At 43.9% G+C, this 20,910-nt stretch overlaps 1 long non-coding RNA gene across 1 annotated transcript in view; it reads left to right on the forward strand.

Moving 5' to 3' along the window:
• LOC103267765 overlaps positions 1-16,534 on the forward strand; it is a 35,973-nt gene extending 19,439 nt beyond the window's left edge. The window contains exon 2 of the long non-coding RNA XR_504770.1: positions 13,939-16,534. This is a non-coding gene — a long non-coding RNA (uncharacterized LOC103267765). The remainder of the gene's footprint in view (positions 1-13,938) is intronic.
• Positions 16,535-20,910: the final 4,376 nt, after the last annotated feature.

Genomic DNA, 20,910 nt, shown 5'->3' on the forward strand with positions numbered 1-20,910 from the left:
CAAACTACAGAGTTGCTCACAGCAGGCTGACCAAGAAATTTCTGCCCATGGAACTAATCATTAACTGGTTTTATTATTAACACAATGACACACAAAAACCCCTGCTTTCTTTTTCCTAGGCAGAGAATACTGGTCTAGGAAACGGCAACCCCCTTTCTTCCTTCCAAAGATCAAAATTAGTTTTTAACTAATTTTAACATAGACATGACCTCAATGGCCCATCTATCAACCATAGTTAAAAGACACTTGAGACCAGGCATGGTGACTCAAGCCTGTAATCCCAGCACTTTAGGAGGCCAAGGCAAGAGGATCACCTGAGCCCAGGGGTTTGAGACCAGCTTGGGCAATTTGGCGAGATCGCGTTTCTACAATAAATTAAAAGGAAAATTAGCCAGGTGGGGTGGTGTGCACCTGTAGTTTCAGCTACTTGCAAGGCTGAGGTGGAAGAATTGTCTGGGCCCAGCTGGTTGATGCTGTGGTGGCCATGAGCATGCCACTGCACTTCAGCCTGGGTGACAGAATGAGACTTTGACTCCAAAAAAAAAAAAAAAAAAAAAAAGGTATTCAAACAATACTCAGCAGCTTCTCTTGGATGCCCATTTCTTGTGGACTGCTGAAAGGATAGTGTGAAAACTTTATTGTTTCAGATCAGACCTCCCAAGCCTGACTGTGAATTTTTATGCCTGAGTACCTAAAAAAACTCCAAGAAAAACACTGCAAAAACCACCACATTTTGCTTGCTTTCAGGTTCAAACCTTATAAAACCACCACATTTTGTATGGTTTCCACCCCAAACCATAAGTTGGCATGAGAGCTCACCAGATGCCCTGTTCAGGTCTAATTGAAATGTTTACCAACCTTTACAATGTTTCTGGCTAACTTGTCACTTATTTGGAATGCAGGTGAAACATGCTGAGTTCTCAGCAACAGTTTCTTCATTTTGATTCCTTGACCCTACCCCATCCACCAAACTAGGGACACGAAGCCATTCTGTTTTCCTTGGTCAATCATTCTTACTCCTTCTGTAACATTCTATGGATGCTTGCCTTGCCTTGGACATTTCTAGTCCTTCTCTTCCCCTCAAAACTTTCTTCTTTTGTGTATCATTCTCTCAGGTTATGCGTTTTGAAACTCATCAGATTAATCCATGTTACTAAGGTGTTAACCAGTTTCAAAAGTCTTAAGAAAAGCAGAGGGGCCTAGATTTTAAATTTCTTGTGGGCAGTCATGGTATCTTGCTGGCAATTTAGAGTTGCTGAATAAAACACAAGATTTTAATTTGCTAAATCTGGCAACCTTATGACCATTGTATCTTCATCTTCTGGTAACCCCCACACAGTAGGTGCTCAATAAAAATTGCTTGAATTGAATAAATGAAAATAATGGGGGACATATGTTTGGGGATTTTTTGATTCCCTCTGAATTGGGGGCCCCAATCCCTGGGTTGCCGACTGGTACTGGTCCGTGGCCTGTCTGGTACTGGTGCATGGCCTGTGAGGAACCGGGTCATACAGCAGAAGGTGAGTGGCTGTCGAGTGGAGCTCCAGCTGCTCTCAGATCAGCAGTGGAATCAGATTCTCATAGGAGTATGAACCTTATTGTGAACTGCTATGCGAGGGATCTAGATTACATGCTCCTTATGAGAATCTGATGCCTGATGAGCCCCCTCTCCCCACCATCTTCCAATTTTTGTGGAAAAAATTGTCTTCCACAAAACTGGACCTGTTGCCAAAAAAGTCGAGGATCGCTGCTCTCAATGATATTGCATGCGGAGCTGGCTCACTCTGAAGGCCTCTTATGAACAAAGTGTGTGCGCTCCGGGGACCTCCTGAATATATCCTAAGTTAGCACAATGTCTGTTTATTGAGACCTGCAATGGCAGTTCACGGTAGGTATACTTTCATGTATTGGTTGATCCCTAAAGACAAGGGAAATACTTGAACCTCGAGACAAGTCAGCTCGGGGTCATGCTAAGTCCACAATGGACACTCCCACCCTTGAGCCTCTGAGTCTTGTTTCTGATGGAGAATAGGGTTGGCACAAACTTTGGCTTTCCTCATTCTGGTTGTTTTCTTGTGGCCATTGTTCTAGGGAGCATCATTCTTCCTTGGGGGAGCCTGTAGGATAGAAAGGGGTGAGGGAGGGACCGTCTGCTGTCACGTCGTAGTTCGCTAAGGGAAGGTTGGGAATGGGGCAGCTAAGTGGTTTCCTGCTGCCTTTCTTTCCCCATCAGAAGTGGGAACTCCCTTGATAACTACAAATAGGAGACTCTTGGGGGTCCACAGGCACTGGGAGGGAAGTCACAATCGCACTTTGGGCTGACGAGAATCTTTTTTTTTTTTTTTGAGTTGGAGTCTCACTCTGTCGCCCAGACTGGAGTGCAGTGGCTGCTCCCAGCCACTGCAGCCTCAACCTGCTGGGCTCCGGCCATCCTTCCGCCTCAGCCTTCTGAGTAGCCGGAATTACAGGCATGCGCTACCACACCCGGCTGATTTTTTTTTTTGATTTATTGTAGAGATGAGGTCTTGCTGCCCAGGCGGGTCTCGAACCCGCGGGCTCAGGTAATCCACTCACCTCAGCCTCCCAAAGGCGCGGGATTACAGGCTGAGCCACTGAGCCCGGCTTAGAATCTTTTATAAATAGTCCTCATGCCCCCAAAGTCATCATCCTGAGGATTCTGAAGCCCTCTGTGGAAGGGGAAAAATTGTCTCAACATGTTTATTTTATAATTATGTTAAATTATCAATGATATTTATTATTGTAACTGCTATATAATCATTAGGGTGCTCTTATTTTAAGAGCTCAAAGATGATTGGACATAAAGGCAGTGGTGACTGTCTTCACTTATTGCATCTATTATTTTCTTCAGAAAGTTTCCAGAACTTTCCCAGGATTTACTATGCCTCTCCTTGGTGTGATGCAGTCAGTATCTCTTTGAAAAAGGAGACTTGGACAATTAGGGATTAGTGGGTACAGTGTGTGTGCACTGATGACCTGAATGTAGCATGGTTTACATGTGCAGTCTGGTTATTTAGGCCTGCAATTGCAGTTCATGGTAGATATATTTTCGTGTATTGGCTGCCGCCAAAAGGCAAGGGGAATACTTGAACTTTGAGATAAATCAGCTCCGGGCCAGGCTGAGCCCAGAATGGACACTCCTACCCACCAACTCCCTCAAATTCTGTTTCATGAGTGGATTATCTCTGGCACTTGTTTATCTAATTTCTAGAACCTACTCCTGGCTTCGGGGACATTGACAGGGGAAAACTCTGTGCTGTCTTGCTCTGAATTCTCTTCCTGTAACAAAACAAGGTCAAAGTGCCTAAAAGCTCACCCAAGAAGAATGGTTTCAAAAGTGTAAAATTTTGATGATTAAAAATGTGGGTTTTGCAGTCAGTTTTATCTTGAATAGAATTCTGGATCTGTCTCTTTGTTAGCTGAAATTAAGTTATTTACCCTTCCAAGCTCCTGTTTTCTAGTCTGCAAAGGGGAGGAAATGACAGCAGCTACTGTAGAAAGTTGTTAGAATTAGATGGCCCGCCACGCGTTGAGTCCAGCCTATCCGTTGTCAATGCTCAGCAAATGGCAGTCAGTCTCCCGAGTCGGAATGGAAGATTTGCTTTTCTAAACAGAACCCCAGACTACATCTGCCCAACAAGTACACTCATGTGGCTTGGATCCTGCTTGGACCATGATGGGAAGTGAGGCAGTAATGTCCCTGCACCTGGCAGGCCACATTCCTGGCCCCTCCCCTGCATGTCTGGCTTCTGGTTTAACTAAAAGTTGGGAGGCAGGGCTGGGTCACTCTTGCACCCTCTGGCCAGGGTTGAACCCGGTGGAAAGTGGGAGAGGCCTCCCTGGTACCCACCCACATTGCCGCTGACCTGTCTAGCTGCTCCTCCTGCCAGCCTTCTGGGGGTTCTGGGGGCAGAGTGTTCCCAGCATGGCAGAAGTGGTGGTGGCTGGGCCCACAGTCTGGGGCCCTGCCGGGTTCCTGGCCCTGCCTCCAAGCCTCTAGTGCTCTTCTGGCTCAACCAGAAGTTCAGGTGTGAGGTGGCCTGGTGGTGTATATTGACCTGGGACAGGGCGGGGTGTGGTGGAGACCAACACTTGAGCAACTCTTCTAGATGTCTGGAGAAGGGGGGGGGGGGGGAGAGAGAGAGAGAGAGAGAGAGAGAGAGGAGTCTGGTGTGTGTGTGTGTGTGATTTTACTTCATGCCATTTGTCTCTTTTCCCCACCCTGAGCTTTCATGGGTTCACAGCCACGAGGAGCATACAGGTCACTGCAGATAAGTCATGGAGAAGGCTAGAGGGAGAAGGAAGAGCCTGAGACAGGCTCTTCCCTTCAACATTCTGTCTCCTCCCAGCACCTTCCTTCTAGCCTTTCCAGAATGCCCTCCTGTTTCTGGTCATCCCAGAAGGAGAAGCTGAGATTAGAAGACTTAAGAGCCTCACAATTCTTGTTCTTCATCTTGGCACACCCTCCCATCCCTGCCTTCTAGTCTTTTTGCTATTCTTCTTTCTTAGAGCACAGGAAAGGGGAGCTTTTAAATTACTATTCAAATCACAGAAAAAAAGAACTTTAGAAGAAAATAAAACAGAGGGAGATGAGGCTAGTAAAGCAAGGAAGCTGGAGAGGAGGGCGGGGCGAAGGGGGAGGAAGAGGAAGGGTTAGCCCCTAAATGCCATGTTAACAGGAAACTGTTTTGCGTTAATATGGAGCAGGTGAGGCATCTTGTCTCACTTAAACTCCAAAAACTTGGTAAAAATGGAAAGGAAAATCCTGTGCTGGGTGGAACCTCCAAACATTAGTGACAATATTGAACAACCCCAAGTGTTGAGGACATCTGGCTACATGCCTGCACACAACCAACACACATAGACCAAAGGGCTCACATTTTCTCTCTTTTTTTTTTTTTTGAGACAGGGTCTCCCTCTGTCACCCAGGCAGTGGCATGATCACAACTCATCCCAGCCCCCACCCTTCTGGTCCCAACTGATCCTCCCATATTTGCCTCCAAAGTAATTGGGAGTACAGGTGTGCACCACCACATTATCTATTGATATTAGTAATAATTATTGATAGCCAACAGTATTGGTAACTTTAAATTTTAGATCCCTTGTTTTGTGACACTGTGATGTATTTTTTACATAAGATAAAAATTACATCTATAGACTTGCTAAAACAGGCTTTTAAATTTAGTATTAATTTAATTTATATTTACTTATTTAATTCTTAGCATATTTGAAGCTAAATTCATCCATTAATTCTAGGCAAGTCATTTCAAAATAAAAAGATGATTCCTGTCTGAATGGAAGGTATACATTAAGGAGTCTCCCAAAACATGAAGAAGTCAGCTCACCTAAATCATAACTGTTAACCAGAGCAAGTAGTTTCCCTTTATAGGATTGTTTATGTATATGGGTTTGCCTAATAAACTTTCTGAAAGCTGTTGCAGTGGCAAAAGACTCTGTTCTGAAGGGATCCTAGATGTTTTGTGTCTCCGGAAAAGGGACAGCCACCCAGGGCCAGAGGTGGCCACTGTCATCTTCATGCATCTGGGGCCAGCCCAATGCTGGGTACACAGACTTCCCGGTATTTCTCAAGCCAAATTGAACTGTGGTAGAAAACAGGCAAGGGGAAATTATGAGGAAAATCTGGTTATTTGTTTGTGTATTTTAGCATCCTCATTGCCTTGGTGGTAATCTGTTTAGAAAACTCTGCTTTTTCTTCTAGACCTAGAGCCCCGGATATTTTATTTATTTAATTTTATTTTTTAAAATTGGGATGAGATCTTGCTGCATTGCCTAGGCTGGTCTTGAACTCCTGGTCTCAAGCAATCCCCTCACCTTGGTCGCCCAAAGTGCTGGGATTATAGGCTTGAGCCACCATACCCAGCTCAGACTATTTCAATTAAAAAAAAATTGTGGCTGTTTGTTGAGCAGTTATTACGGGTCAAGCCCCTACACACAGGCTGTTCAGTCCTGGGTACTCAGGACTCCTCCCAGGTGAGGTTACTTAACACACACACATCCCAGGGATTTGGGCATTCTGGCTCTGTTGTATGTAGTCTCGCTCATTGCTGGTGTGCAATACATTGTGGGCAGAAGCCCCAACAGCTGGAGAGGAATCCAAGGACCAATTTGTTGGGATAAAGCAAAACAGGGCTTTACCATGTGGGAGATAGACCTAAGATGGGTTATTAGGTGGAGGGTGATTTTTCTTGTAGCCTAAGGGCTTTCTGGAGGGAATCTGACATCGTTCCACAATACCCACATCATTGCCAGATGTGGATATAGTGAAATAAACCTTGTCCTATGTGTGTGTATCTCTGTGTGTGCACGTATCCTGTGTGTGTATAAATTCTGACTCATATTCTGAGTTTCTGTTTATCTTGCATTCATTTTCTTACGCAAAAATGTCTTCATGAACTTTCTAAACATACAGCAGGGTTCCCCCACCCCTCTGCCAAACCCAAATAAACGTGTGTTACCAACATGGGAAACCATTTGCTGTAAAACAAGGGCAAACCATGGTCATTTCATAAAGGCCTTTGTTCGTCTGGTGCTCTAATAGTAGGATGCTATGGCATGCTCCACAAAAACTTAAAAAATTCACAATGATCATTGACACCATTAATCAGAAGGGGCCGTGTGAACAGCTCAGGGAACTGCTGTATTAAACTGTCATGTGGTTGCAATCATGCCATCAGAGATAGCTGCCAGGCTCGCCATATCTTCTCACCAGTCTGTATGGCCTCAGTTCCCCAGGGTTCCATTCTGAGTCTGGGGCGATTTGTATGGTACACTAATGACCTGCTGATTGTCGGCACAAAAGCAGGATCATGGCTGTTGAGGCAGCACAGTGATTCCACACAAAAGCAGAGGACTGTCTGGTGTCAAAATAATACCCGACTCCAACTTTGATAAAGATTTTCAACTGACTACAAGGCTATTTGGTACTAAAGCGTGTGGCAGAAATGCTGTTTATTCAAGTAACTGACAAATTGGCAGCAGGTAAATTTCAGGAGGAAGTGTGTGTATGTGAACTTGTGTGGATGTGTGGAAATGATGCTATTTCGATCACTGTTTCTGTTTGGGTATTTGGTGCTGATTTTGAAAGGTATAGCAACTAGCCATATATCTTTGTTTCTGTTGGATATTTATTCAAGAAGGTGATTATTAATTAGTATTTTAAATACTATGGTACTGCCAGGTATGGTGGCTCACACCTGTAATCTCAGCACTTTGGGAGGCGAAGATGAGAGAATTGCCTGAGCCCATGGGTTTGAGATCAACCTGGACAACTTGGTGATACCTCATCTCTACAATAATTTTTAAAAAAAATTAGCTGGGTGTGGTGGTGCATGCCTGTAGTTCCAGCTACTTGGAAGGTGGAGGCAGAAGGATCACCTGAGCCCAGCAGGTCAAGGCTGCAGTGGCCATGAGAATGTCTAGGTGACAGAACGAGATTCCAAATTAAAAAAAAAAATACTGTGGCACCAAAGAGTGTTCTTAATAGGTTTTGCATATGTGTGACGAACACTACATTGATGTGTCTACCTGTTGATCTGTTGATCCATCTCTGCGGTTGGCCTCACTGAGCAGGTATTGGGTCAGCTGAAGCCATGTCAGTGCCCTGTGTGGCTGAAACTGCCCTATCATGTTTCCCTTTTGAACCTGAGGGCATAGGAGAAAGCTCAGGTTGGCACTGGAAGATATATAAAATCCCACCCTGCCCTGCTTGTGCCCTGTCCCCATGCCCCACTGGCTCAGCAGTCTGGCATGTGTGTGTGTGTGTGTTTCTGTCTAATGGGCTGGTTTTATCTAAAGGACTTATCACTGAGCCATCTCTCTGTTTAGTGGTGGAAGAGAATTCCTGCTGAGACTCTGACCCAGATTCCAAAGTTTTATTCCAAGACATGGCTGGCTTGCGTGTTTGTCTTTTTTTTCTTCCTTCACTCACCCACTGGCTATTTTAAGCATGTCTTTAGGTACCAGCCACTATGCCAGGTGCAGATAATGATGAGTAACTCAGCCTTCAATCCCAAGCTGCTCATCTTCCAGTAGCGAATGATTGATCGGTCAACTGGCCATGATCATGTGCCTCACAGACTCTTGTGACCCCTTGTTGGCTCAGTCCTGAGAAGCTTTAAAGTGAATGTGAATCACAACGCATTGGAGAAGGAAGGCTCCTCTGCTAGATGGAAAGCTCATTTAGGGCAAGAACTGAACCTTGTCCTTGGAAGTATTCATAACTCTGAGCACAGGATGCACAGTGAGAGTATATTCTGTGCAATGTTGTTGAATTGTTTGACTTGCCCAAGAAAAGAATCTTCAGGGATGGACAGTCAATTGCAGATGTTGAGTAAAGACTTTGATGTCTGTGAGTTAGTAACCAGGCACAGCTCTGCCCCTCCCAATGTATGTGCTTAGCACCTATGATATGTCAGGGCACGTGCTAGGTGTCGTGGGTGCAAAGACGAACAAGACAGAAACAAGATCTTTCCTCTTGTAGCTAAGGTGTGTTAAGTCTTGGGAGAGAGGAGGACACCCATTGTCTGGACTGCCTGAGGAGAGGGTAGGAGGTCAGGAAGGAGAGCACTTGAGATGCAAGGAACACAGCATGTGAAGGCTTGGAGGGGAGCAGGAGCATGGCATAGTTCAGCGACTTGAATGTATTCAGGGTCATCGCGTTGTCTCCTGTAGGGAAAGGCTTGAGCCAAGGTTGGGAAGGTGAGAAGGGCCAGATCCTGAGGGCCTTGTGGGGAATGCTGAACAATTTGGACTCTATCTAAGACTGAAAGGAATTGACTGGCAGGATTTGAGGAGGGCAGCACCATGATGAAATTTGCATTTTAGGAAGCTGGCTCAGGCTACATTTTGAATGGAGGAGTGTAAGGTGAGAGCCACATCAGATGGGAAGGCTTTTGCAGGAACCCAGGTGGAAGAGGACCCACAGCCCCCCATGTGGTGTGATGAAAAATTCATAAGCTTGGGAGCCCCAAAAGACTTGGCTCTAAAACATACAATCTATGTGACTCTGCAGGTTACCAATCTTATGTAGCCTCCACAAGTATCTTCTACAAAATGGGGCAATTTTGCCCATCTGCTGGGGGACTTGGATGGAATACCACAGGGAAGATGGCAGGCATCACACAACGTACTTGTGACAGTCCGTTCCTGCTGCTGTCAGTGATGCTACCTCCTCCTACCTCCTTGTATTTCTTCCCCTTTCATGTCCAGCTTGATATATTTAAACAGGATGTTTTGTTACTGTTATTGTGGTCTTTTTATCCCTGAACCATGTATAGAGCAAAGGCTTCTCCCTTCAGCTTCTTGCACACTGCAGTTCTCCCAGAATGCTTCGAGTCATTACAAGGTTGTCTCTGGAAAAGTCTGTTCTGTGGAACACTTTTTTCTTCTTGGGTGATGTTACAACCAATGAAAACCAAGCCTGACAAGGTCTCAGGTCTCCACTGCCTTCACTTTCAGGACTTTCTGGTAATGCGTTCTCCTCCTCCACCCCCAGAATGCAGATTTCTTGTTGTTGTTGGCTCTCCTCCGGGCTGCTTGTGAAACACTCATGGAGAAAGAACTTTGTATTTTTTACAGATTAGACCTTATTTTCGCTCTGAGAATATTCCAAAATCCTGTCATATTTTCCTTTCTGACATCGCTAAGACTCATCTTTTCCTGTTGGTCTCCAATCACTAAAATCCTTTCCCATATTTTTGTCTTCTTCTTTTATTCCTTGTAAAAGTCTCCACTGTGGTCTCTCTTCTCACATTCTGTCTCTGTTAAAGCAATCTCCTTGGTGCCTGCATTACAATATCATTTTGAAATGTCTTCCCTGGTCTCTCTCCTCTGCATGAATCTGAGCATTAGGGACCCTCAATGTTCTTCATTGCCTGGTTGTTTTTGTCCCTGCTGGTTTCCCATATTTCCTCTTAATTTCTTAATGCCTAACTTCTTTATGTGTGTCCCTTTTATTGCCTTTATTTGAGTTTGTTTTCCTAAGCAGATTTAAAGCTGTCCCTTTCCAAGCCAAGAACATTTTTTCGACCTTTTATATGCCAAGCCCAGTCTCCAAGTATTCTGAAACCCTCTCTATGTCTCTCATAGCTCCATTCCTTGCTTTGCTAAAGTCTCCCTCTTCATGATGATAGTATTTTTTTTATCAACTGATGATCTAGCTATATAGTAGATTGCTTGTGTACATCTTGTGCTATAAGCAGGTCTGTCATTGATCAGAGCTATATAGTAGAGTGCACATGTACACCCCTTTGCTATAAGTGGATCTGCCATCAATCAGAACTGTATAGTAGAGTACATGTGTACACCCTTTTGCTATAAGCAGATCTGCCATCAATCAAAGCTATATAGTAGAGTGCCCATGTACACCCCTTTCCCATAAGTGGATCTATCATTGGGCAGAGTTATATAGTAGAATGCCTATGTAAATCCTTTTGCTATAAGCAGATCTGTCATGGACCAGAACTATGCAGTGGAGTGCATGTGTATACCTTGTGGTATAAGCAGATCTATCATTGATCAGAGTTATATGTAGAGTGCACGTGTACACCCTTTTGCTATAAGCAGATCTATCAGTGATCAGAGCTATATAATAGAGTGCATGTGTACACTCTTTTGCTATAAACGTATCTGCCATCAATCAGAGCTATATAGTCAAGTGCAGGTGTACACTCTATTATCGGATCTATCATCGGTCAGGGAAAGTCTTTGCAGTGAGTTGACTTAAGTTGCCTCCATTGCTACTGCCTTGGTTTGGGGCTGACAATTACAGTTTCCTCCCTGTTGCTTGCACTGCTCTGGTTGTCTATCCTAGCTATTCTACCTTTATATCATGCTCAGAGATGCTTTTCTGATCTGGTCCCTTTCCCCCTCTTAAACAAAACAAAACAACAAAGCTTTTGGCTTGTCCTGGCCTGTAGAATAAAGTCTAACCTTCTTAAGTGTGCAGCAAGAATCTTCATACCCTGCCCCTCCTCACTAGTCCTGACTCACCCTGTCACTTTTACCCCAAATCCTAAATCGCAGTCTCACAGCACTGCTTGAGGAGGCAATGTACAACGTGTCAAGGTCAAGGGTGGCTTGATACAGGCCAGAAACAGTCTGCTTGTAAATACCTCTACTGTGGTCTCTCTTCTTGTGTTCTCTGTTAAAGCAATCTCCTTGGTGCCTGCATCTTTTAAAAACCAAAGACTTTTATGTAAAAAAGTGTATAATCCAGTGGTTTTTAGTACAGTCACAAAGTTTTGCAAGCATTGCCACTATCCAATTCCAGAATGTCTTTATCACCTCCAAAAAGAAACTCCATCACCATTTGCAGTTGTTCCACATCCCACCTTCCCTAGCCCTTGACAACCATTCATCTGTCTTCTAGCTCTATGGATTTGCCTATTTGAGACATTTTCTGTAAACAGAATTATGTACTTATATAAACAGAATTATGCAGTATTTGGCTGTACATGGACTTTTGGCTTGTGTGTGTTCCTGAAGAATAAAGCTGCACCCTTCTCCAGAAAACAGATTCCTATTGGGAACACAATGGAGGCCCTATATAGGAGGTATTAAGATAGCATAGGCCAAGACTGCCTAAAAGGAATAAAACCAAGCAGACTTGAGTTCTAGGGGTCAATTGGCATAGGTTAAGAATTTTGAGGAGGAGCACACCACTTATATGAAGCAACCATGTCACATTCCCTTGGATTCGTCATGGCCTGGCTCTCAATGCATTAGAAGGATCTCAAATGCTGATCTATGAACTGGCTGCATAGGGTTCAACCAGTAGTTAAAAATACAGATTCCAGACTCTTTCTCAGGCTCACTGAATCAGAATCCACAGGATGGGGGTTTAGGAACCACCATCGATGATTCTGCCAGGAAGTGGGTTTGGAAATCTTTGAGTTGTATGAGGTGCTTATATGACACTGATCTGCGTTGTTGTATTTCATGGTCAACAACATCACTCTGCAACGTGGATGCTCATTTTGTTGTATGTGTCTTCTCTTCTTAGTGGGTTATTTACAACTAGGACTTTTTTTTTTATTCATCTAAGCCCCCCTGCACACAGTCTTACACAAAGTTAGGGCTCAGTACATGTTGGAAGATTGGTTAGACAGGAATCTTGAAGGCGTTGCTGGGATGTTGCCAGACACAAAGCCATTAAGGTCTGCTGGTCTAAGTGGAGACCTTTCTGGCTCATTCTAAGCATTCCTTGATTGAGATTTCAAGGCTGTTGTTTGTTTTCAGGGCTCTGACTTTTGACCTAGTGGTCAGAAGCCCTTTGATATTAAGGTTACAGAGGCTGCCCTCAGACCAACCCCTGCAGGGAAATCTAGTTCTCTGCAAGGTGCTGATAGATAGGGGGTGACCAAGTGTAGAGGTGGCTCCCACACCTGGAAGATTAGAGTCCTCCAGAAGCTAATTAACAGATTCCTGTGCCTTGCCACAGACCCACTGAACCAAACTGTTGTCTAGGAAGGGGAAATGACTTCTCTGACACCACTCAAATACTGCTAGAAACTGAGGAATAGGGTCTAGGATCTTCTGGACTGTGTCAGGAGCACATATGATATGTTGTGGTCATGAGGCTTTACTTGGGCAGGACTGTGTACTGGGATTCCAGAGACCCAGCTGAATCCTGGCTCTACTTTTCACTGAGCCCCTATGTGGCCCTGGGCTAGCCACTCACCGTTTAGTCTGCTTCTTAGTAAAGTGAGGCATTTGGACCAGGAGAGACACTGGGATTGCAGACATGATTGTTGACATCTGCAGGAAGCTTCTCTATGGCACCCATCTCTTCTGTGTGCCCTGAGAACAGAACGGTCCTCTCAGACCAGGGTTTGCAGCTGTCCAGTGTCTTCAGGGGGTAAAGTGGCTGATGCCCACTGTTTGAAGGTTTGGCAGTTGGTGTGGGATGGTGGTGGCATTGAACAAGAAGCACATGAAGACCCTCCCCTCACATGTCCCCTTCCCCTCTCTTCTTCCCACATTCCAATAATTAAAAGTTTATTTATTTATTTTTTAATACAAGCTCCATTTATGAATTGCAAATGCCTCATGGGAGCGTTGAAGTCACCACTGCTAGTACTCTAGTATGAAATGGTCAACTCTAATAGTTGGAAGACTTTCTGTTTAACTGCTATCTATAGCCTTAGAGAAGTCAGAGAAGATGGATAATTGCTGAGCTCCTGGAACCTGAGGAAGGGGATGGAGGGATATAGCTAGGGAGAGGATGGCAGCAAAAGATAATCATTGAGTTGACATTTTGCCCAGGGTCCTGACAGTGGTGCAATGACACATGGCATTTGATGCTTCTGGTTGGGAGGCCAAAAGCTAGTGTTGCTTCATCTAGACTACCTTCTGGCAAGATTACTATCAATCTGTCTTACTTGGCTCAAGACTTTGGGAATCCATCGTGTTGACTGCTGAGGATCTAGATATGGTTTGGGTGACTTTGAGTGACTGTGCTTCTAAGTTTTCACAGGATCCTCAATCTGCGTTTGCCCCCAGATATGATTATGTCTTCAGCTCTCTCTCAGGTCCCTCATTCCCATTCCAATCAGGTCGGCCTTGTATAGTACTATGAAGAATTATTTGATCTTGCTTTCCTCTTCCCAGAGTATACCCCTTCCTAGCCCACTCATACTACATGCTTTTGGCATGGAGATTCACTTGTATTAAAGTGCAATTATAGTTTCGCCCTTTCCCTTGGTACAGCAACAATAGGGAAAGTGATTCCAAGTCACACCTTGTGTGTTTTTGCGATCTGTGTCCCACTGCCTGGAAAACCACAGACTTCATTTAGACTCCAGTGAATCCATCATCGAGCTTTGTTTAATCCATGTATTTAGTGAGATCCTCACTTGAGTAGTGGCTTAACTTTTTAATCTTCGATTTATAATTTTGCAGTTACTGAGACAGAAACCTACTCCTTGGGAGGAGCATGGCCTTTCCCTGCATTGCTTCTTGCTACTGTTGCTGAACTCTTCGAACTCACCAAGAAGACTTCGTGGATGGCTGTCCACCCCGAGAAGAGGAGCATCAACTAGATTGTCCTCTTCGTTTCAAGCAATGACTGTCATCAGCATCAGGTTAAAGGCAGATCAGCTGGAAAACCACTCAGAGGACTAACCTACAAAGGCACTGAAATTTCAGAAATGTACTGATGCTTCCATGGAAACACAAGGAGAGGAAGATACATTGACTGGTCCTTCTCTTGGGAGAATCATGTGTGGGATTGAAATGGTTTGATGAATTCCTTAGGGGGAGAAAGTAGGGACAGGCAGAATGCAGAGGATGCTTGGGTAAGGAAGCAGGAAGGGACAGGATTTGGGAACCAGCTGTTGCTTCTGTTCTAAGTAGGAGACTGCAGTGTGAAAACTGCTGGGCAGGGACTTTCAGACCTGAATTTTAGACTTTATTCTAATATTAACATATTGACTGTGGGCACATCACTTCACATTCCACCTGGATGCCCCTTGAGTCACTCCAAACCCCTCCTAGCTCAACACCTGTTAAGGTCAGGTCCAAGGCTATAGCGGACTAATTTCTAGCTCTCATATTCTTAAGCAGCTAGGTCAAATAGACCTTCATAGTTACCTGGCTGCTGGTGTTTCAGAGGGATGTTTAATCAGTATTTTAGGATACAAGAAGTCTGCTTCTCCCCTTTGGAGTTAGGAAGATTCTAGCAATATACCCTGTAGAGAGTTTAGGGGCTTTATTCCCTTCTTCATTCTTTCTTCCTTCTCTTTCTCCTTCACTCCTTCCTCACATTTCAGTGATGCATATACCATGTGCTGCATATGAGGTGTGTGCTAGATTTGCAGATACAAGGTGAATCTGGCACTTTCTGAGACTCCAGAAGTTTTCCTAGGAGAGGGGACAAAAACCTCCTTTCCTTCATTTGCTGGCTTTTCCTTTGGAGAGCATCAGCCATGTCAAAGGGGGTGGCTCTGTATCGCAGGGTAATCAACTACAGATAGATGCCCCATTCTGCCCAAGCAATTTTGAAGTGCCCTGAGATACACATCAGATAGTCATTCAGGCCCAGGGGCACTGTGAAAAGAGATGTCTTCAGGTATAAGGAAGAAACAACCTTGTACTTTTTGGGATAAACCTGTAGCGAGTCCATCTTCCACATGATGAAGACCCCTGACTACTCTGTCCTCAGCAATCCACCCCTGACCAGGTAGAGAGAATCTGGGTGAATACTTCCTACACTTAACAGCTACCTCTCAGTGAACAGACATCTTCCATACATTCATACATGGGCTTCATACATTCCCTGTGGCTGGCAACCTCTTGATAAAAGAGAGAAAAACACTAATTAATCAGACAAACAAAACTTGCTATGAATTCTTACCTTATTGTGACTCCTATGTTAGGCTGGCAACTTCTTGAAAAAAGAGAGGAAAACACTAATCAATCAGACAAAAAAAGTTGCTATGAATTCTTACCTTATTGCGACTCCAAATGAAACCTTGCTTCATTTTTCTCCCATCATTAACAAATCTATTTGATGTATATCTCTGAATGCAGAGAATATTTCATGGAAGAATCAATGGAATTTTAAATTCAGAATTACTAATGCAGACTATTTCATTTGAGAATCTCATCCTGGGAAATAATTTTAAGGATTTTAATTTCTGGCTTAAATGGTGGAATTAATAACTCTTGACTTTCAGTTTTACTTCCGAGTTGAGGTCCAGTAACAGACAGACATGTCCAGCTCATGTCTCCACCTCTCTATGGCCAAGAGCTTTACTTTTTTCCTCTTTCTTTATGTTTGCAGATGTGCATTAATACTGAATGGGTTGATTAGCATTTTATCTCCTCTTCTTGTTTTTACTTTCCCTTTGTTAAATATATTAAAAACAGCATACGGCTCATACAATCGAATGGCTGGTAGAACTTAGAAGAGAAACCAAGAGCCTGAGAAACTCCCACAAATGGAAGATCAACTTGGGAATAATTGACAACATGTCGTAGTATTTTAGGGCAGTGTTACTCCCATTATACAGAAGCAGAATTGGTACATCTACGTGACTCTAAACATTCTAACAAAAGGGAAACACCATCACTCATCTCACATTTCTAAGTATCTGGACATTGACCACTGTGAGGACAAAATGTACAGATGATGGCTGGTCTTTCCACTGCTCATTTGCATAGTCAGGACCTTATGGCTCCAGCCATGGACTCTAAGGCAATTTACGTTTGTTTCCTCTGTCCCTCTTGAGAGAGAAAACACAAGTCTTATTTTCCCAAGCAATTAAAACTCTTCTGCTTCAGCTAGGATGGAAGAACTAGGAGTTCTGTCTCCTTGTCTATAATTGCATGTTTCACCTTTTTTGTTTTAATGATTGGCAGAAAACTGATAAACAGAGACATCTCTGAATCAGGGTTGACTGTACTCTCTTGGTGGCCCTGTTGCTAATTTGTTAGACTATTTTGCAGGATTTTTTACTCTGTAATGGAAAGGTTTGTTAAATATGAGGGGTGCAAAGCTTTTGGAATACTAATGAACTTATTTGCCAAAATTTAAATGTTCTTCTTGTCAGTGAATGCCTGTCTCACTTAACAGGATCCAAATTGAATAATGAAGAAAATTAGATTCTATTGTGCCCTCCAGAGAAATCGTGTGTGAATTGTAATAGAATATGGAAGGGGTAAGGGGTCACGTTTTAGAAAAAAAAGAGTAGATAATTTGGATTATTTAAAAAAAGGATTAACTAAGGAAAATCCAATTCTTTTCAAAGAAACATACTCATAGTAGTTCATTCAAGGAGCAGGATTTCCCACTGCATAAGCAACCTATCCCTCTGACCAGGTAGAGTGAGTGTCAAGTCATCATCACATGGAAATGAGTGTAGGTTTCAGTGACTACTACTGACTCCATTGACAGTTTACTCATTCCCATATAAAGCTACTATAGGCCTGTACTGAAATGGGAATGTCAATAGGCTTAAAGAATGAACAGTCAGAGGTGAGAGAGTTTGGGACGTCATCCTAGTTCTTTCTTGAGCCTTATGCCATGAGGCTGTCCTCCAGTCAATACATTGGTGTCCATTGCCGTGGTGTTCTCACTCATGAAGTCGATGACTCTGATGCCTGTTGCCTGCCAGCACCAGAGGGACTCGTGGCAGTCATGTGGCTGTTCAGGGAGGCAGGCAGGGGGATCTTCAGTAGCCATACCAATTGTTGGACCCAGCCAGGGACAGAAATAGTGTATGTATATGGAGTAAAATAAAGTGACAGAGGGGAGGAGGTGAGTGCAGAGGTGGGACTGAGCAGAGGGAGAAGCCATCCCTGCAGTGCATAGGAAGGTGGGAATTGGAAGGTACCTAGGGGAGGGACAGTCCTGCAGTAGAGAAAATAAGGGAAAGAGGGAAAGGCTTCAGTGTTGGTTAAAAGTAATTCTCCTGAGAATTCAGGAGAAAGAAAGGAAGATTAAGAGAGAGGAAAAATGGCCTCAAAGCCTGTGAAGGTTCAAAAACAAAACACTAGCAGAAACATTTAAAAACTAAAATTATGGTCTTCTAGGCAGAGGTTGGATACAACAGGACATTTGGTGACAGTAGGGTATGTATGTAGGAGTTTACTTTATTTTTATTTTTTTAATTTTTATTTTAAAGATGTGGAATGCCATTCAGGGTAGGGTATACAAATGGTTATTATACAGGTAAAGTTCAGGCCTCACTTTGGTCCCCACTTCACCTGGTTTGAGATCAGGTACCCTTCTTGATGAAGTGTGCTCCCTCACACTCCCTCCCCTGGCAGTTTCCCACTACTGCAAATCCCTTTCTTATAGTATTATGCAAATTATTTAGGGTCTGTTTGTGAGTGAGAACATGTGGTACTCAGTTCTTTGGTTCTGTAATAAATCACTGAGTATTATTGACTCTAAGTCCATTCAAGTTGTTGAGAAGTTCATAATTTTGTCCTTTATGGCTGTGTAATATTCCATTATGTATATGTACCACGTTTTTTTATCCAGCCTACTTTCGATGGGCAGCATGGTTGGTTCCATGTTTTTGCTATTGTGAATGATGTTGCAATAAACATGTTTGTGCAGGTATCTTTTTCATAGAGTGATTTGAATTCCTCCAGGTATATTCTCAGAAGGGGGGATTGCTGGGTTGTATGGGAGGTTGATTTTTGGATCTTTTAGGAATCACCACATTGTTTTCCATGAGGCTGTACTAATTTATACTTCCACCATCAGTGTAGAAGCGTTTCTGTTTCTCTGCATCCTCTCTAGCATCTGTTGTTTTTTGAGTTATTGATGATGGCCATCAGACTGGAGTTATTTTTAGCATCTCTCTCTCTCTCTCTTTTTTTTTTTGAGTCAAAGTCTCACTATGTTGCCCAGGCTGGAGTGCAGTGGCATGATCACGGTTACTGCAGGCTGGACTTCCTGGGCTCAGGCGATCCTTCTGCCTCCTTCCAAATAGGTATGATATTGTTGCTTATTTGCCAGATAGCAAATAGCACCACCACATCCAACTATTTTAAAATATTTTTTTATTGTGGAGACGAGGTCTTGTCAAGTTGCCCATGCTGGTCTGGAGCCCCCGGGCACAGACAATCCTCTTGCCTCCACCTCTCAAAGTGCTGGTATGACAGGCATGAGCCACCATGCCCAACTGGGGTTTACTTTAGATCCTAAAAGAAAAGGCTTATTGACATTGATTCATAAGATACCAGTGTGTCCTTTCACTGTGGAGACAGGCTTCATTCCCAAAGGAGTAAAAGCATGGTCAACACACCTGAGGTTGACACCAGCTCACTGTGCAATATTTCATTTGAGAAGGCATCACCTGGGGTTATCCATCGTTAAGTGAAAAAGAGACCCAGTATGTCTGATTGCTTCTATAACAAGGCTGGAGAACTGTAAACTGAGATTTCCCTCTTGGAATGACAACTGAATCTCAAATATTAAGTGGAGAAATGGAAGGGGATGGAGATTCAACCTTGCCGGTTCAAATCATGATCACTCCTTTGGAAACAGAGTGGCAGCAGCAGGGAGGCAGGAAGGTGAGGGTGAGCAAGAGGGCAGAAGGTACTGCCCCCCATGTAAGGGTGCAATCTGCAAGACAATTCCATGAATGAAGGGGTTGGAGTCATGAGCCGGTCCGAGGAATATGAGATCATAAGACATTTACAAATGGGAAATGGCCCGGGGAAGTGAAGATAGATGATGGGAGGTGAAGGAAGGATTCGAGAAGGCGGGAGAGGGAGGAGACATGAGGGTGAAAGACAAAATGCATTGACCAGCTATGAAAAGGCAAGTTTGAACTTTCTTTTTTTTTTTGAGTCTGGGTTTCACTGTGTCACCCAGGCTGGAGTGCGGTGGCACAATCACAGCCACTGCAGCCTCAACCTGCTAGGTTCAGATGATCCTCCTGCTTCAGCCTCCTGAGTAGCTGGGACTACAAGCGTGTGACACCACGCCCAACTAATTTTTTGATTTTTTTGTATGGATGAGATCTTGCTATGTTACCCAGGCTGGTCTTGAAGCCCAGGGCTCAGGCAGTCCTCTCTCCTTGGCCTCCCAAAGTGCTGAGATAACAGGTGTGAGCCACTGCACCTGGCCAAGTTTGAACTGTTGATGGTGCACCCCTAAACCTCTGGCTAATGTGCATAACCTCGAAGTGAAGGAGAATGAGATGAAGAGTTCATGGTGAACATGGAATTGTGAGGACAAGAGAGGAGGCAACAAGCATAGCAAGATCTCAGTACCCAGGAATGAAAGCCTTTCTGGAGAAATATGTTAGTCTGTGTTTGTCATTCATTTATGAGAACAATCTTCATTTACTTTTTACAAAGGTTGATTTATAAAATGGATGGTATTAAAGGAAAGAAAGGGTAAGCATAGCCAGGGAAGTCGAAGACAAAATTGTATCAGGAGCCACTGACGTTGGGAGTGAGTGTGCCAACCCGTTCATGGACTTTTCTATAAAATGTGGACTTCCAGCATCTTAATGAAAGAGCTGGGAATAATTTATCCAAATAGAATGTGGGTTGTGATGTGGGAGGAAGTTTTAACTGCAGTAAATATTCTAGAATATATTCTTCCACAACACTTTCTCCCCCAAAACGAGCAAGAGTCAGTTCAAAGGCTCTTGGGTATTGTATTAAATGCTTAGGATGAGAGGATTTATAGCAATGTAAGGTATTCCTAGCAGTAGATATAACATTGACTTTTCAAAAATGTTAATATTTGGAACCAGTCTAATGCCTGCGATGATACTTCTCACTTTCCAGTGTTGGTGTTGGGGATTCCGTTCAGTCAGAAAGCAGTGAACCTCCTTTGGAGGGAGGCTGATGAAGTAATTTAGGTGGAAAGACTTAATGAGATAATGATGCTGGGGCCAGTTAACACCTAATAAGAGCATAACCACGAGGGATGATATTGTTGCTTATTAATTATAATGATGTGGAGGAAGAGACAAGGCAAACTCACTTGGCAGAGAGTACTCAGGAGTAAGGCTGTTTCCCAAGGGGGGTGGGTACTGCCATCAGTGAGAGTCAGAAGTAGGTCAACATTTAGTAGTTTGAAATTTATGGCCACTGGTGACCACATAACTGAGTGACCACATAACTGGTGACCACATAACTGAGGGCCAAGCGGGAGGGACCAGATGCCTTCCTGATGGCAGCCACGGCTGGAGTGGAGATTGCTGTGGTTGCTGGGCCTTGCACAGAGGCATAACCTCCGGGCTGAGCTGTGGGCCTCAGATTCCATAGTGGTCATTCGTGGGCAGACAGGCAGGTGTCCAGAACTGGACTGAGTGTGCTTCCAGATTTGTGACCTTCCCCTCCACTCCGCGGGGTCTGGTGAGTCAGACCCAGGTATGGCTATTCAATCAGTGTTGCTCT

This window comes from Carlito syrichta, unplaced genomic scaffold, assembly GCF_000164805.1.
Source record: "Carlito syrichta isolate Samal-C Ts95f unplaced genomic scaffold, Tarsius_syrichta-2.0.1 Scaffold308240, whole genome shotgun sequence".
NCBI classification, from domain to species: domain Eukaryota; kingdom Metazoa; phylum Chordata; class Mammalia; order Primates; family Tarsiidae; genus Carlito; species Carlito syrichta.